Source organism: Cucurbita maxima, unplaced genomic scaffold, assembly GCF_002738345.1.
Source record: "Cucurbita maxima cultivar Rimu unplaced genomic scaffold, Cmax_1.0 Cma_Scf00003, whole genome shotgun sequence".
Lineage (NCBI taxonomy): Eukaryota > Viridiplantae > Streptophyta > Magnoliopsida > Cucurbitales > Cucurbitaceae > Cucurbita > Cucurbita maxima.
In genome coordinates, this window is record NW_019272019.1 from 777,090 (window position 1) to 794,315 (window position 17,226).

The 17,226-nt window shown below is 36.0% G+C and overlaps 1 pseudogene; it reads right to left on the reverse strand.

Moving 5' to 3' along the window:
* Window positions 1-1,775: 1,775 nt before the first annotated feature.
* LOC111475679 lies at window positions 1,776-4,406 on the reverse strand (annotated as a pseudogene).
* Window positions 4,407-17,226: the final 12,820 nt, after the last annotated feature.

Genomic DNA, 17,226 nt, shown 5'->3' on the forward strand with positions numbered 1-17,226 from the left:
AATATAATTCAATATTTTTATGACTAATTTAGTAATTATTATATTAAAATTTTCAATTTAATCCTTTATATTCATCCTAGGACAAAATTGAAAAAAAAAAGTTTAAAATATAAGAGATTAATTTGGAACTTTCCAAATTATAAGAATTAAAATTAGATGATCGGTGACCCGAGCAACTCAAATTGAGTTCATAACTCAACCCAACAGTTCGGTTGGGTTGGATTGTTGGGCTGTCTTATTTTAATTACTTAAAAATAAAAAATACTACTTATTTACCACTTAAATATCAAGAAAGGATTTAGGGGGAAGAGTTCCGGTCCGACGATGACTACAAGAAACACAACAGAGTGCGAGATAAATTGAATTTCTATTTCATTTCCTACCGAAAGTCCGAAGAGGAGAAATTTCTTTTTCTGGGTTGGGTTTGATTGTAACAAAATCTACTAGAATTTTCGACTTCATATATTTTTACACGACTCTCCACAATGGTATGATATTGTCCACTCTGAGTATAAGCTCTCATGACTTTGCTTTTAAGTTTCTCAGAAGGCTGTATACCAATAGAGAGAATATTTTTTTTTTATTATAAATCTTTAATCATTCCCTAAATTAGTCGATGTGGAACTTTCATCATCCAACATGGTGATTATAAATTTGATGAAACTATCTTAATTATTATTTTAAGGGTAAAAAAAACTTAATTATTAATACATAGAAATTTATAATTACTTACTTTAATACGTATACGTGTTCGAAATGTTGGTAACCATTTAAAATTTGTACCTTAGCCACTCAAATATATCTTGGAAAACTTTATTATTTTTAATTTCATTGTAATGGTCTAATGGTCAAATTGACCTAATTTGTGGAGATTTTTTGTTTTTTTGGGAGATTTAAGGGATACAGATTAAATAATGATCACAAAAGACTATAAATACCCATGGATACCGATTAAATCATGGCCACAAGTCTTCCATGGGAGACTATAAATACCTACAAATTGTTATGTAAAAAGCAGATTCATGATGAATGAAATTGAGATCTTAAATAAGACGTTTCCCTTTGAAATCCGAGCATCAATTTTGTTATTTCCAAGTTTCAATCAATTCTTGGGGTAGAATTGCATCTGAGTCATTCAATCAAGTCATTAATCAAGTTCGATTGTGGAGTAATTTTTGGATAGAATTGCATATGAGACATGCATCTGAGCCACCATTCAATCAAGTCTTAATCAAGTTCGATTGTGGAGTAATTCTTGGATAGAATTGCATCTGAGCCATTCAATCAAGTCTTAATCAGTTAGATTGTGGAGTGACTTAATTTAGAAGAAGATTCTGTCACAATATCTCATGCTCAAAGGTGTGAATAAATATGAAATTATTATTATTCAAAGAGAATAATACAGAGACAACTAAAATAATGAACTGCTTTATTGTTTGTGGCTCATAAGTGGAGGGCTTCTATTTAAACGGAAACAAATCCTATAAATAGCTCCTACAAAGAAATAAACTATTTGCACTAATTTTTATAGTCTCCGTTAGTGCAAACTTATTTCTCAATAACTCCGAGAGATTTATGAAAAAATTCAACTTGGTGCAACCGTATGTTTGCGCCCTCAACAATTTGATATACCTAACTGCATCAAATTTTCTGATCTAAGTGTCACACTCGTTCACAGGTTGCATGCCACCCGCTTTCTCTTTTTAGGGGGACCTGTGCAAATGGGAGAAAGAGGGGCGAGAAACAACCCCAAGTCCACGTAAAGTCCACCCAAATTATACAAAGCATCTACAATCACAGTGAGCATCAACATAATCTGGTTTCATGAGTATGCCCTCTTCTAAAGCCTTAACAGCAGCCCTATATTCCCCTACTCTGAATAAAGCACTCCCCAGCAGTTTCAAATCTCTAAAATGGGTAGGACAAAGAATCTCCGCTGCCTCCAATACCAATAGAAACTCTTCTTTTGCCTCTTTGTATTTTCCAAGAACATACAAGTAGTTCCTAGCTCTAAAAAGCGGCCTCACGTCAGTAGATTGCAGTTCACAAGCCCTCTTAAAGCTAACAAGAGCCTCCTTGAAGAGTTGGTGCTTATATAAAACCCTACCAATTGCCATATGCCCATCAAAAGCCTCCTCTCTGGACTGCGCTCGATCTGCTCGGGTTCTCAAACCCCCTAATTCCTTGAGAAACAAAGCATAGTCATGGCCAGACTCTTCCCAGAAAACCCTCTTCTCGGAAAGCTCCAAAGACGACCCCAATTCTCTCATCCAACCTGCATTAGAATAGGCATCGAAATTGTTCACCCCTTTCCTATAAATTTTCTCACCTATTAAGAGGTTCAAAGCATCAGATTTCTCACAAGATAAATTCGAATACTTATCGACTCTCAAAACCCTTCCTCAGTTTTGATTGTATAACCTATCACCAACAAATACTAACGTGCCAGGAACTCCTACAACATTGCCAAATATGTCATTCACTACCGGAACTAAACTACCAAAAAGCATAATAAAGAACAACAGACCCAGAAAATTAATACTGGAAATCTTCTTAGTTCTTCCCACCGCCTTCTTACTCTCATTCTTTTTACTCCTAGCAGGAGGAGGAGGCTGACACATACCACTGCCACTCAGGTGCTGTCTCAGGCCTGCATTCTCAGTCATCACATATGATACACATATGATATCTTACTATTCAATTCAGCAACGGTTGAATGCATACTTCTCAATTTATCCTCAAACTCCTCCACATAATCCTCTACCTGGAAAGTTGCGCACTCTCTCTATTCCTCATCAACCTCGCCTTCCTCTTCTCTTCATCCTCATTTAGAGCACAGGGACTCAATTTGGGATTGATAATTTCTAATCTCAAATCCAGGTTTCCTTCATCCATGTCTTTCTTCCTCTTCGTCATGCAAATTTTTCCTATTTCCTCTGATTTAATCTTCTGATCGACAATGACATCGCAATACTCCGCATTAGAAGATGAGAAATTCATTCCCTCAGAGACGCCATAACCGAAATTTCCAAAACCTGAGCCGTGAGACGACGCTGGCTCGCCTGAGAATTCATGATCACTACCACCACCACCATGCTCTTGGGATGGACAATTTACAATCCTCAGACTCTTTGAGTCTCATCCACCAGAATGGGTTGAAAAACACTCGCTACCTGCAATTCAGAAGATTGATAGTTTAGAAACTCACCTTCATTAGGGGACTGCTTGCATGAAATCGCAGAGCTTCCGGATCTTAGAGAGCATGCAAAACTGCAAGCACGAACAGTAGTGCCCCCAGGAGCTTCTCGGTCAGCCTGCAAGTCCAACGAATTGGTCGTTTGATCCAAATCTTCGGAGATGAGGAAATCATCAGCCTCAGAGGAAAGGAAAGGACCGTGAAGATCGCCAAAGGTTAGCTCGAAATCATCATTTTCGTCGAATCCCAAATCCAAGGCCGTGAAATAAACAGAAGGGTCACCAGGGGGGACATAATTGGCATCATCTGTAGAAACATCATCTTGATGTACAACGTTTGTTGGCTGGTCAACAACCTCAGTGGTTAAGTAGTATTCCCAAGTTGGATCTGAAGAATTTTTACTTACGTGTACAACATTTGCTTCTGATTCCTACATTTTGACTCGGCAATTTGACTTAATATGGTTTGGCTTTCCGCAATGATGACACACCACTTTCACCTTACAATCTCGTTTAAAATGGCCAGGTTTTCCACATCTGTAGCAAACTTTAAATGGATTCTTTGACGACTCCTCACTTCTGAATTAATTTCCATTGGTTGATGAAGGCTTTGAATGATAATTTTGTATCCTTTGATCTTTGACATACAACGCATCTTCTGACTTTGGGGAAAACTCATTGGTGATAGTCATTTGCTTAACCAAGGCTTCATGATTTGAAAGAAGATTCTCTCGTTCAATTACTGTAGGCTGATTTGCCCACCCTTGTATTGAGGAAACAAAAGGCATAAATTCTTTTCGTAATCCACGAATAAGATAACGTTGTAATCGAGCATCACTCACTAGCTCCTCAGCATCTAATTCTAAAATTTTAGAACATAGATTTTTCACTTTCAAGAAATATTCTTCAATAGAAAAATTACCTTGAGTTACCATAGCCCGTTCATTCTCTAAAAATTGCAATCGAGCTGAATTTTTCTTAGTGAACAACTTTTGAAGGGTTTTCCACACTTGCTTTGGTGACTTTAAATCACGAACATGATCAATATATTCCTTGCTAATAAGAGTTCCCAAGGTAAACAAGGCTTTTCCACATTTGATCTTCCATTTTCGGAGTAATTTAGCATTCTGTGGAGTGTCCGCGGGTATGTCTATGCCATCACCTTCAATTAAATCCCACAAATCTTGTCCTGTAGATAAGTTTCCATACATAACTTACAATAATTGTAATTATTGCCAATAAGCTTTTCCATAGCTACACCCATAGAAGCACTTTCACCATTCATCTCGTTGAGTAATAATTTCAACCATATCAACTTAGCTCTGATACCAACTGTCACAATATCTTACGCTCAAAGGTGTGAATAAATATGAAATTATTATTACTCAGAGAATAATACAGAGACAACTGAAATAATAAATTGCTTTACTACGGCTTGTGTTTTACTAACTGGCCCGCTTCTATTTAAACTGAAATAAATCCTATAAATATCTAGTACAAAGAGTCTACTTAAATAAACTAAGTTGACTCCTAATCAAATGTTGCACTAATTTTGACCGATTTCAAATCTTCCTTTTAGATCTTTGAACGTAATCCAATTCTAACCATATGTGTTGGTTGATCCCAATTTTGTATAAAAAGAGTTAATTTCTTTGATTCAAGGATTCTTGCTTCAACAAAACCTTGGATCATTCGGGTGAAGATTAAGGTTGCCTTATAAAAAATAAATAATTTATTACTTTTCAAATAATAACTTACCTATACTAACATTTTTCAACACAATTTTCATTTTATGACATTATTCGAATTAATAGGATCATTTTAGTTGGTTCAATATTTGGCCTTGCAACCCACTTACCCTAATTGTAGGCTCGAAATCGAGCCACAACTTGAGTGTTCTAACCTACCTACTCGACCCATAAACACAAGCCTAGATGCATGTGAACCCTTGCCCCACCCTACATGCATGCATCCCTCGACCCAGTAGTCCATAGATACACCTAACCCACACTGACTCACGACCTGACCTACATCGATCCATGAATCGACCTTGCATCACGGTGGACATGCTACTTAGCTCGACTTGCCTGTTCCCTCGGCTCGGCTTAAGCAACTCACCATATCTTGGCTCGTCTTAAGCTACCACTTTTTGAAAAATCGTTTCCAAAATAAAACCCTCATATTGGTTACATTTTATCAAAAGTGTTTCTATGTTTGTTCGGTGTGCTCTATGCTAAATAAATATTTTTATGGAGGCAATTTGAGACGAAGTGGACCGATTAGTAATTTTCGTATGAAACCTTTTAACTTCGGGCTCCAAATTCTTTATGTATAACGGTAGAAGTTAGAAATTTAGATTTTTAACTTCCCATAAATGAAATTTACAATATTGAGGAAGAAACCAAAACGAAATAACAACCATAGATCGAGTTTCCATGCGAGGGACACAATCGGTATTTACATAAAAGTTTTGGAAGAAGAAAGCATGTGGGAAGTACGTGCGCATGGCCGACGGTGTGCGAACGCGTGGAGCCATGTGGTCGGGTCCATCTCATTAAGTTCGACTCATGTTTACCTATCTTTTAATCCTTCTTCAATATTGACCCTATTGTACAATTAATTTAAGCCATTCAAAGATATTGGTTGAATTAAGAGCCATTTCCGTGAGAAAGAGAATTATCAACACAAGTACAACATAATAGAGTACGACGAGTAGAGGGGCCACAAAGCATGTGTCGTTCATACTTCATTATAGTTCATTTAACTAAGCTCATTGTAAAACCACTTACTTGGTTGGCGTGAACTGTAGTTACTATCTTATCCTTGGTGCTAGTTTGAAACTACCTTTGGAGCACAAGTCAACCTATATAGGTCCACGACATCGAGTTAGCATATGTTGAAGGGTTTGATCCACCTGATCGTCTCAAGTGACTCTAATTTAACTTAACACGCTTTAAATCGATGAAAGTGAATTTAAGTGTAGCTTGTAGGATAACATAAACAACAACTCAAGAATGGTCCAAAATAATAAGATAGATCAAAAAATGTCCGATCAAGTTGTGGGTCGGGTCAATGGACCGAATCGGTGTAGGTCTACAAGTTGGTTAGTTGGAGGTCGATTGGGCCATGGGCATACTACTCGGTTGGACTACATGGATTGTTCGACTGGTCTAGCAGTTGCAATGTGAGCTGGAGTGGTCTAGCCCATGGGTGTCGTTGGTGTGGGCTAGATAGCTGAAGATGGCGTAGGTTCAGAAGGCTGGGTTGTCGAAGCTGGTCTAAAATTGGTTCGGTTCCCAAGGCTAATTCCGAACCTACTTCTTCTCCTTTCTTTCGATTATTTATAAGGGAGAGGAGAAGAGAGTTGAAAGAATGGAGGAAAATGACATCATACATATTTAAAAGAAACATTCATCCGTCCTAGGATCTCGATTAGTTTTTTCTTCGTAACTTAGGTCTAGTTGGTGGTTTGGATCAACTTCATCCTCGTTTTGTCTTTTTCGATAGACTGAATCAAGCGACGGTGGTCCCAACATTTTACGTTTGCCTGCCTTGCCCTAGCACTGGGGCCTTCACCGTTTCTCATATAAAGCTTCGAAAAATTATAGACCAACTGTAATGACTTAAATCAACGCTCTGATTTCTCGTGGGAAACCAAACAATGAAACTGTTGTCCACCTTGTAGGATGACCTCGACTATCCCCTAAACCTAATAACACTACGTATAACTATCACAAAATCATTTTTTATCGTAGCACTTAGGTCAATCATAAGAATTAGTATCACCACAGTTATAAATCATGTCTAATGTAATGATACATCATAGTCATACAATGCATAATTATACACGTTCATCATGCAAATCATTTAATTCTCACTCAGAACTCCTCAACTAGAGGAACTCCGACTCAATTGATTCATAAATTCATAACTAAGATAAGGAAAATTGAGGCTTACTATCCTTAAAATGAAAATTAAGACGAGAAAATGGATGTACCCTAATTGATCTAATTAAACTTGATCAAATCAGTCTAACTAAAGTAGATTGAACCAACTTAGATGCATGGGTTCAATCGAACCACGAAAGGCAACCACTCACTCACGCATGCCCTTTGTCAAAATCTATGATAAGTATGACTGTGACACCCTTCACCTGTGTATTCCTATGCAAATGAAACTCTCTTTTCGGAAGTCAATGGTAAAGAACACAATGGCACATCCTCAAGAACGCTATGGTTGTCTTCAACTGGAAAACAACGAAACAACGTTTTGGTTACGAACTGACTTCTAAAATTCTCAATTCGAGCCCTAACCCAATTCATGAAATTTCTTGAGAGATTTTACCTACCATGTTTTGATCTACCGAATTGGCGGTGCTGGGAAGAATTGAGAGTCTGAAGGTTGAGGGTAAGCCGTGGACATGGGTGTCATGAGTTTCATGGGTCACTACAAGAAATAATAGATATGATAGCTTACGAAAAATACTATCGTAGATTTTTTATAGCCATGCATCTTGTTAAGGATATTTAGTAATAAATTATAGTTTGCCTTATTATCATAGGTATCTTTCCATTTATTGTTATTTCCATTTATTACTATTTCCATATCCTTGTCATTCATTTGATTATAAATAAGATAACTTTCACACTATTTAGGTGTGGTGGATTAATCAAACATTCACATGGTATCAGAGCCCTCTCGGTTTAACAACTCCGATCCTTTCTTTTCAATGGCTTTTGAATCCTCTAATCTTCTTCTCCACCACCCCTGCTGGCTTTGACGCCGCAGGGGCAGTTTTCATGGCTGCCGTAGTCGGAGCCGATTGATTACTCTTCGGCTCCACCCTATTGACCTCTAAATCACCTTTCGTCATACTCTGTACATACAACCTCACCTTTTCTAACTCAATCGGTTTTCCCCTTGGCCAATATAGTCTCTCTCATTTTCTTCCCAATCAACCTTCATCCTTCACATAAACCCTAACCTAAACCTATCAACCTTTTGCAGAGATTTACCTTCGGAATCTGGGTGCCGCACTGGTCTATTCGCCAATCAAGTTGCCGCCGCCCTTCCTGCCAAAATTGGCTTCTTCGCTCGATGAGGCGACTCTTCCGACTGCCCTTCTCGCCAAAATTGGCTCCTTCGCCCAATGTGGCGACTCTTCTGGCTTCAATATTTGTCTTTGTCCCTTGCTCTAGGTTTCCCCTTCTACTTTTTGGGGTTAGAAATATTCTCACCAAAGCCAAAGCAGCATCGTCGCTAAGCGACCATCCCTCTTCATGGGTTAGACATATTCTCGCCGAAGCCAAGGCAGCATCGCCGCTGAGCGGCGATCCCTCTGCAATTTTTGATGGCCAAGAACCGGGTTGTTAGCATCTTCATGAAAAGTATTTCTCAACCTCTTTGAATTTTTCAGATTCAAGCTTCACGTTCGTTTAAATACGACGCTTAGCTTGCGGTGGGGTGTTAAGGATATTTAGTAATAAATTATAGTTTGCCTTATTATCATAGGTATCTTTCCATTTATTGTTATTTCCATTTATTACTATTTCCATATCCTTGTCATTCATTTGATTATAAATAAGATAACTTTCACACTATTTAGGTGTGGTGGATTAATCAAACATTCACACATCTACTGTGGCTTATGGTAGGTTATTGTAGTGGCTCTTTGGTAGAGGTAGAGGCACCCAACCAAGGCTATGAGTGCATGCATTATATCAAAATTTCTATGTGAAAACAAAAATAAAAACCTATTAACTCCATGAAACAAGAATTTCTACCACGATGTTATCATCGATAATCACTAAGGGAAAATAATGGTTACCATGTGTCATGCTCGTACTTTTCAACCGTGCAGCATCATAAACATTTGAAAATATAATGATGTAATATTGTCCACTTTAAGTATAAGCTCTCATGATTTTGCTTTGGACTTCCCCAAAAATCCTCATACTAGTGGAATAGTATTCTTTAATTATAAACCTATGATCATTCCCTAAATTAGCCAACATAGGACTTTCATTCAACCGTCACAAAAAATAATTTTGCTTAAAAACTATTTTTTTCCCAATTTATTACGAACACATCTAACGTTTAAAATAGTTTTTTTTAATATGAAATCAAATAATATGATCTTTATTAGATGTGGTGTTTTTTTTATCATCTTTGGTTAGTAAATGATTTTTTTTTTCGACTCTTGTCCCATTGGTTTCGTGTTGATGAATGGTAAAAGTTTGACCATGACAAGGAAAAATGTGTTGGGTACAATTCGATGAAGGATAAGAAAGGTTCAAGTGAACCATTTCAACCGGTTCACTTGAGTCAGTCCAATTCAATTCGATCGAACCATCTTACTTGATCGAACTAAACAAATTCGAGTTATTTCGGAACTTAATTAAGACAATTTAGTGATTTTGATGAATGATAAGCCTTATTGCTAAAACGCTCGGGTACACTTAGATAAAGGAACCAAATTAATTCGAGTTTTGCATGAAAATATATATTAAAGAGATATCTAAAACTTTGTCGGGCATTAGCAGAGACACGTGTTGGCTACAGGGGAAGGAAGTGTGGCTGGCTAGATGTTGAACGTGTGTCGGCATCTGATTGGCGTATTCAAATCCACAAAACAAACCGACCCGATCCAGCAACCCACGAGCCGAACCTATTTGGGTCCATCCCGACCCGACCCAAATTGATGACCCATTTCGCTTGCACCACGTGTCAGAAAATTAAAAATCCAAGAAAAAGGAAACACAAGCTTGATTTGAACTCATGACGTTGAAGAAAGAAGGACCAATTGGAAGGTGCCACATGTCACATAACAGGCACGATTACTCCTCCCCTAGGCACGTTTGTACTCGACGCATGGGACTTTTTCCTAGCGTGTGAGGTGATGTTTTCGATCGACTATTTTCGCTTTGATTTCGATACTAGCTCTATTAAGACATGAATTAAAACGTCTCAAAGAAATTTCAGAAATTTGGTGCTCCTAACATGTGCAAAAAATAGCTCGGAGAGATACGTGTCATCCATATAAGTAGTCACTCGAACTTTTTAAGTAATATTGGTAGGAATAGCTAAGATGTGCTTCCTTATCATAGGTCGTTAGAAAATGTATGTTTAGGATATCTAAAGGGCATTTTTGGATAAAAATGTATTGTATGTATGTTATGACAAAATTACCGCAATGCCCCTAGGATGAGATTTCCGAGATGCATGCTAAATTTATATTTTCTGCAAAACTAGAAAGAGAATATGCATGACTAGAATACGAGTTGGACAATATAGACAATTAAGCTATGTAGAATGTAAGAAATTACCAAAATGCCCCTATGATGAGATTTGTGATAATGTTGTTTTAAATGCTTTCCGCTGAGTTAGAAAGGAGGATGAACTATTGTGATATGTACTCTAGGAGATCGATGAATGTTATCTCGCTGATGAGCTTGTTTGTTTACCTGACTGTTTTAGTTTATGTTTGTCAATGTTAGGTGATTGATAGGATTATCTCTCTAATAAACTTGCATGAATGTTTAGATTATGTATATCATTCTCTAGGGGATCGATAGGATAATCTCCTTAGCATAACATGCACAAGAAAACTATGTTAAGATTCGGCAGTAGGATGAGTTGGTACATTCAAACCCCTAATTATGATTGGTGCGTCAAAATGATTAATTTGTCCGTGAGGGTTGACTTTGACTAATTTTCCTAATTTTTCACGATTTTCCTAATTTGCCCCTCCCTCACATCTTAGTCGAGGCTTGAAGTCATTAAGTCATGATAGTCTATTGTTACATTCTAGAACATATTTAGTAAAGATTCAATACTCTACTTATCACTACAAACAAAGTCAACCACCTTGTCTTTCAAGCTTCTTCCAACATCTACTAATGTAATAATCAAAAATTAGAAAAGAAAAGAAAGGCGAAAATGTCACATCCAGATATACGAGTGAGGTCCACTGCTTCCTTTCATCCCATTTTAACGGTTCGAAGCCAGTGAAGAGTACACTTTCTAACGGTTGTAGGTCGACATTTCGGCTGATCCATCTTAGGTATGATGTGATGGGACCCTTTTCTAATAGTTTCAACTCTTCGAGAGCGTTTAAGTTTAGTATGACTTCTTTTTAGCTAGTTTAAATTATTTAGAGTCAAGTTTAAATTATTTTATGTAAAATTAGATGAACCAATTCACATGGTATGGTAGAATTCTAATTTATGACTCTGAGACTCCTTGGATAGAATTAAATTTCAGAGAGCAACATTAAACTAGCATAAAATGGTCATGGTAGCTTTGGACAAGGCCAACCAAACAAGTGATCTTACAATTGGAGATGTAAGAATTGTATGATGTATGATGACGCATGACTCGTGGTCCCTACATACACTATAATGTTATGCTATATTTATGTGTGCTATGTAATAAAGTATGATGTCATGTTATGTATGTATGTGATATCCATTATTCCATGATATGAATGAAACGAAACACTACGTATGTCGTGTTACATTTTGTCATATAAAGCTATGTGATGGATTATGTGATGATATAAGATGAAAGTCATGATGATTACCATGTATACATGACACATATATGTACTATGTCACAAATGAAAGGAAGAAGGAAATGATTTTGATGTTACGCTATGATTTTAAACCATGGGGACCTCATGCATATATGTATGCTAGGTGCATCGGAATATTTTCCCGTTATGTTACATTAGTATGGATGCGAACATTCAATATTTATGTTCTTCATAATATTATGTGGGCTTTTTCCTACATGTCGCGTCTAGCATCGCATTAGAGTATTGTATTGGACCAAGCCAGTTTCAGGGGTATGTATACGATCCCGCCTAGTGGGTCCATACATGCATGCGTGGGCTGTGTGTGGGGAAGTACCACACATTCAACCTTGCCCAGAGCTAGAAAGAGCTTAAGGGCATGTTACGATTTTAAAGGATAGGACCCATCATATATGTGTGTGTTCGCATTTCCTAACCCCAACAGCGGGATTACTTATTGGGTATTTCTTAAAATACTCAAGTCAATGCTACTTTATTTCTCAAGGTAAAGGTAAAGGCCCGTGCACATGGAAGTTAAGATTGGACAGTAGTATGCATTGTTTTCATTTAGTAATTTTATAGGTGACTTTTCATTTTCGTACTCAAACATTATTTTTAGGTTTCATTTTGACAAGGTTATTTCTATTCCTTGTTTTAAACTAAACATGTAAATCGATTTAAGCAAAAAAAATAAAAAATAAAAAATAAAAATAATAAAAATAATAAATCCTACATTTTTATTCAATTTTATTCTTAAACTTTAAAATTTGTATAATTTTTTTTTAATCGATCACAATAGATCTTTAAACATTTAATTTTATTTTTAATAGATTTATGAAAATTAAAAATGACTAATGAATTGAGTAGGTCAAGTCAAGGTCGGCCAATAAAACGATGGGATAAGCTTTATCGTCGAGAGGAAAACAGCTTAGATCACCAGCTAAGGCCCCTAAATGACCGCTTAGTGATAAAAGAGCTAGGGGTACAGAGACAGCTACGAGGTTTGCCTAGAAGCAGCCACCCTTGAAAGAGTGCGTAATAGCTCACTAATTGAGCGCTCTTACGCTGAAGATGAACGGGAATAAGCGATCAGCCGTGTATTTGAATAAATTGGATATTTTGACATAATTATTCATAAGTATTAGTGCTCCATAGTGTGAATAGTGTAGCCAACAAAGAGCCCACAAATAGAATTGATTGTTATTTGATCTAATTGTAATTATGCCTAATTACTTTCTTTTAATATATATTCACTAATTAATGATGACTTTATTTTAATATTTTAAAAAATGTTCTTGAGTTCTCCACTCATATTGTAACGAGTTTATTTTTCTATTACAGTAAAGTTGGTACTACATGCATGATATAACTGTTAAGTGCGAAAACATTCATTTAAAATAATTCAAAACGATGTCATTGAGTTAAAGGTTTCGTACTAAAACTTTAAAACCAAAATCAAACTTTGATTAAGGATAAATTTGTGACACCAGCTTAAATTAATAAAGTAAGTGATCTTACTAACGACATGGTTAGAAGTTTATGTTTGTATGATGACACGTGCCCGTGGTTCTACATGTGTCATATGTTTGATATGTGTGAAATGTTTATGAAAAAGATATGATTATGATATGTTTGTAATATGATATGATATGTTAATGTTATAACACTTGTTATGATATGATGTGCTGATGATAAGATATATGTTATAGTGTAACATGTTGTGACATGTTTTATGATATGATACACGCATGATATAATATGATATGTTGAAGGATATGTTATGTGCATGATATGACATAATACGATGTATGATATGAATGATACAGTATTCAACTTGATACATGTCTTACCGGCTATGTTGTAAAATGATATGATATGAAGGAAAAATGGGAGGGGATAGATTTACATGGTTTAATAAATGAAAAATGTTGGGGCCTCATGCATCGGAAATTTTTTTCGTTTACGATAGGTACGAACACGTACGTTAGGAAAAGAAAAATGATTATTATGTTTATCATCATACTACGACGATCATTATTTCTACAGAGTGTTCGACAAGAGCACTAGAGTATGCTAGCCCGATCAGGAAAGGGGCCTAGAAGGTGTGAGAACCAATTGGCGGGTCCATATTCGCACGAATCGACCATGTGTTGTGTTGGATGATGAAAGTCCCACATCGGTTAATTTAGGGAATGGTCATGGGTTTATAATCTAAGAATACACTCTCCATTGGTGTGAGGCCTTTTGGGAAGCCCAAAGTAAAGCCATGAGAGCTTATGCTCAAAGTGGACAATATCATACCATTGTGGAGAGTCATGTTTGTCTAACATGGTATCAGAGCAACGGGCAGAGCCTGCGTCGACCTTTTATCTAATAAATGCATCCCTTCCAGAAGTCGGGGTTTGTTGCACGTGGTATCAGAGCCGCTTTGTTCGAGGGGGAGGTGTTGGATGATGAAAGTCCCACATCGGTTAATTTAGGGAATGATCATGGGTTTATAATCTAAGAATACACTCTCTATTGGTGTGAGGCATTTTGGGAAGCCCAAAGCACCACACTCAAAGTGGACAATATCATACCATTGTGGAGAGTCGTGTTCGTCTAACATGTTGAATACAGATTTAAATGATAGGTCTACTGAGTCTACTGAGTATTTCCCCTACACTGATGACGAAGGCATCATAACTTTAGACACAGTTTAGTATTAGGATATTTCTGTTTTATTTTTACTTTTCTATTTTAAGTTTCGTTTGATTCATTTTCATTAGACAGGTAAGTCTACGACAATGTTTTATATTTATGTTTGAAATGCTTATTTCCGCATAAAATTGTTACGTTATGTATACAATAGCGACTTTAAAATAGTAAAATCTAGGGTCGTTATACATGAGTAACAAATTCTAGTCTCGACAACTACACAAATTTTTTTATGGGTTTTTTGAGTTTGTTTATCTTCCTCCACTACTCGTGACAACGGTGGTACCTGTATAACACCAAAAATCGTGAGATACCCTCATTCCTCTTCCCTAAAGTTTCCAACTCGACAAGAATAGAGGGAAAAGCAACCATAGTTAGACTTACCACTAAACGTTTGACGTTTCCTATCTCCGTACAATAACCAATTCAAGAATGGGGAAACGCCAACGATTTTCGTGACTATGTTCTGCTTGTTCTCGGATATATGGGGTTCTTTATTCTCGATATGAGTGTGTTACAGGAAAATAGGAAGAGTAGACTTTGGTCTGCAGTAGTTAGCCTCTTAACATGTCGACTTACGAGACCATGGTCTCCACAACGTCTTTTGCAGGCTGTTCGTCAAGCATTCGAGTACAAATCTTCGCTATAATCAGCTTCGATACTCTACCCTAACTTTTCGTTTGTTTCTCTCAACCTATAGAATCGTTTTTCCCATCATGCAAACGCATCTTGAGGCCTCAGGGGAGGCTTTATAGTGTACTTTGTTTGAGCAGAGGATTGTTGAAGATGGTTGTGATCATGAGTTTATAATTAAAGAATATACTATCTCCATTGGTATGAGATCTTTTCGGGAAGCCCAAAGCAAAACCATGAGAGCTTATGCTCAAAGTAGACAATATCATATCATTATAGAGAGTCGTTCTTCCTAATAACGATTAGGTCATATTTTAAAACTTTTATACCGAAATTATGTAACTAAATTATGAAAATTGGATTAAAAACTTTGGGAAATTCCAATGTGTTAATCTCATGAGTGTTCTAAGTTCAAAAATTTACTTTTAAGAATGGAAAGTCGGTAGATCGAATCAAATTGCTATCATTTTATCGGATTGCTTTAATCATTCCTTATTTATCCTTCTCACTCCTTCATAGTTCAAATCAATACTAATGAGTTATGCAATCAATTTGGTTCATATGATTGTTCTTAAATTATTTTTTATGTGCCACCGTTCACACGTGCTTAATATGTTTAATATGTAACGCTTCATGTTTAGGATTTGAAATTTGTATTCGATAACAGATGGTCACGACATTCTTCTGTGACATGACTATAATACTTGTTTTAAACTATTTTAAAAACAAACCAACATCAGTTTTTTAATCTTTTTTGTAGAGGTGTTTGTGAGTTGAGTTGGGTCGAGTTGATAAATTTTTTTAGATCTAATTCAATTGTTCGGGTTGTAAATATTTTCAACCAAAAACCCTTTTCAAATTTAGTTGGGTTGGGTTATTTAAGTAATTTATTTAAACTTTTGTTTTAATAAAAGTAAGATATATTTCATCAGATTTGTTTAGGTTCAAAACATTTAATTAAAATTTGCTAACTCAATTTTTATATATAATTTTTAAAATTACTTTAGAAATGGTTAGAAATTATTTTAAAAAGTTTTGTAGAATAAATAAAAAAATAATTATAAAATAAAATAAATATATGTATATAAAATTGTATCGTAAACAAAAATATATATTTTAAAATTAACAATAAATTCGAGTTAGTTCTTCCGAGAAACCAACTCAATTTATAAAGTTTTCATTTGTTTGAATCTAACCCAACCCGATCCAGGCTTGTAACGTTTTTGGGTCATCGAATTTTTTTGGACACCCTAATGTTTTGTTCTCACTCCCATATTTTTTAGAAAAAATTCTATTTATGGTGAACTCGAAAAAATTAAAATATGTTTTTCGTTTTTTTGGTTTAAATATTGGGTCAGAATGTATATGATAACGAACTCGATCTATCTAAGATATTAGAAAGTCGAGTTGTTACAATTAGAGTGAGATCTTATTCCCAAAAGTGATGCATCTTTCTTTTTGGTAGTTCAATTATAGGAATTCTACAGTTGACTTTTGACAATTTTTCTAGAATGCATGTGAGGGAAGACAAAACATGCTGGAAACAATTGTGTTGGTCTGTAGGGATAGTCTTCCCTCTTATAAGTAAGAAGTAAGTAACGTGACTATGTTGTAGGAGAATATCGGGGTCATTAGGTGCCATCAGGTGTCGGAGCCATTAGGTACTATGTTCGAATATTGGGCATGCTACATTACAAATGGTATCAGAACGATACCTCTCCCAATATCAGAACGAGACTTGATTAATCGAAATATGGTCGAGCACGAGAAAAAAAAAAAACAACATTTAAAGTGGTTGTTTTGATGTAAATTTTTGGAGGGCATGCATGCATGATGAAATGATTTTGTTCCTTGGCTTCTTTTAACCCTCTCTATCACCTTTTATACCAAATTTTCTTCATGGGTTTCTATTATTTACATTCATATCATACTTTTTACTATGGTTAGGGTAAAGTACACTAAAGTACTTTATGTGTTTTCTTATTGTTTAAACAACAATTTCAAATGATTTAGTTACCTCTCTTAACTATGACTTTACGATGTCTATTATGTGGATGTGCTTGTACGTTTGACTTTGCACGGTAATGAGACTGCTTCCGAGTATTTTTGATACTCCCACATATGTTGGA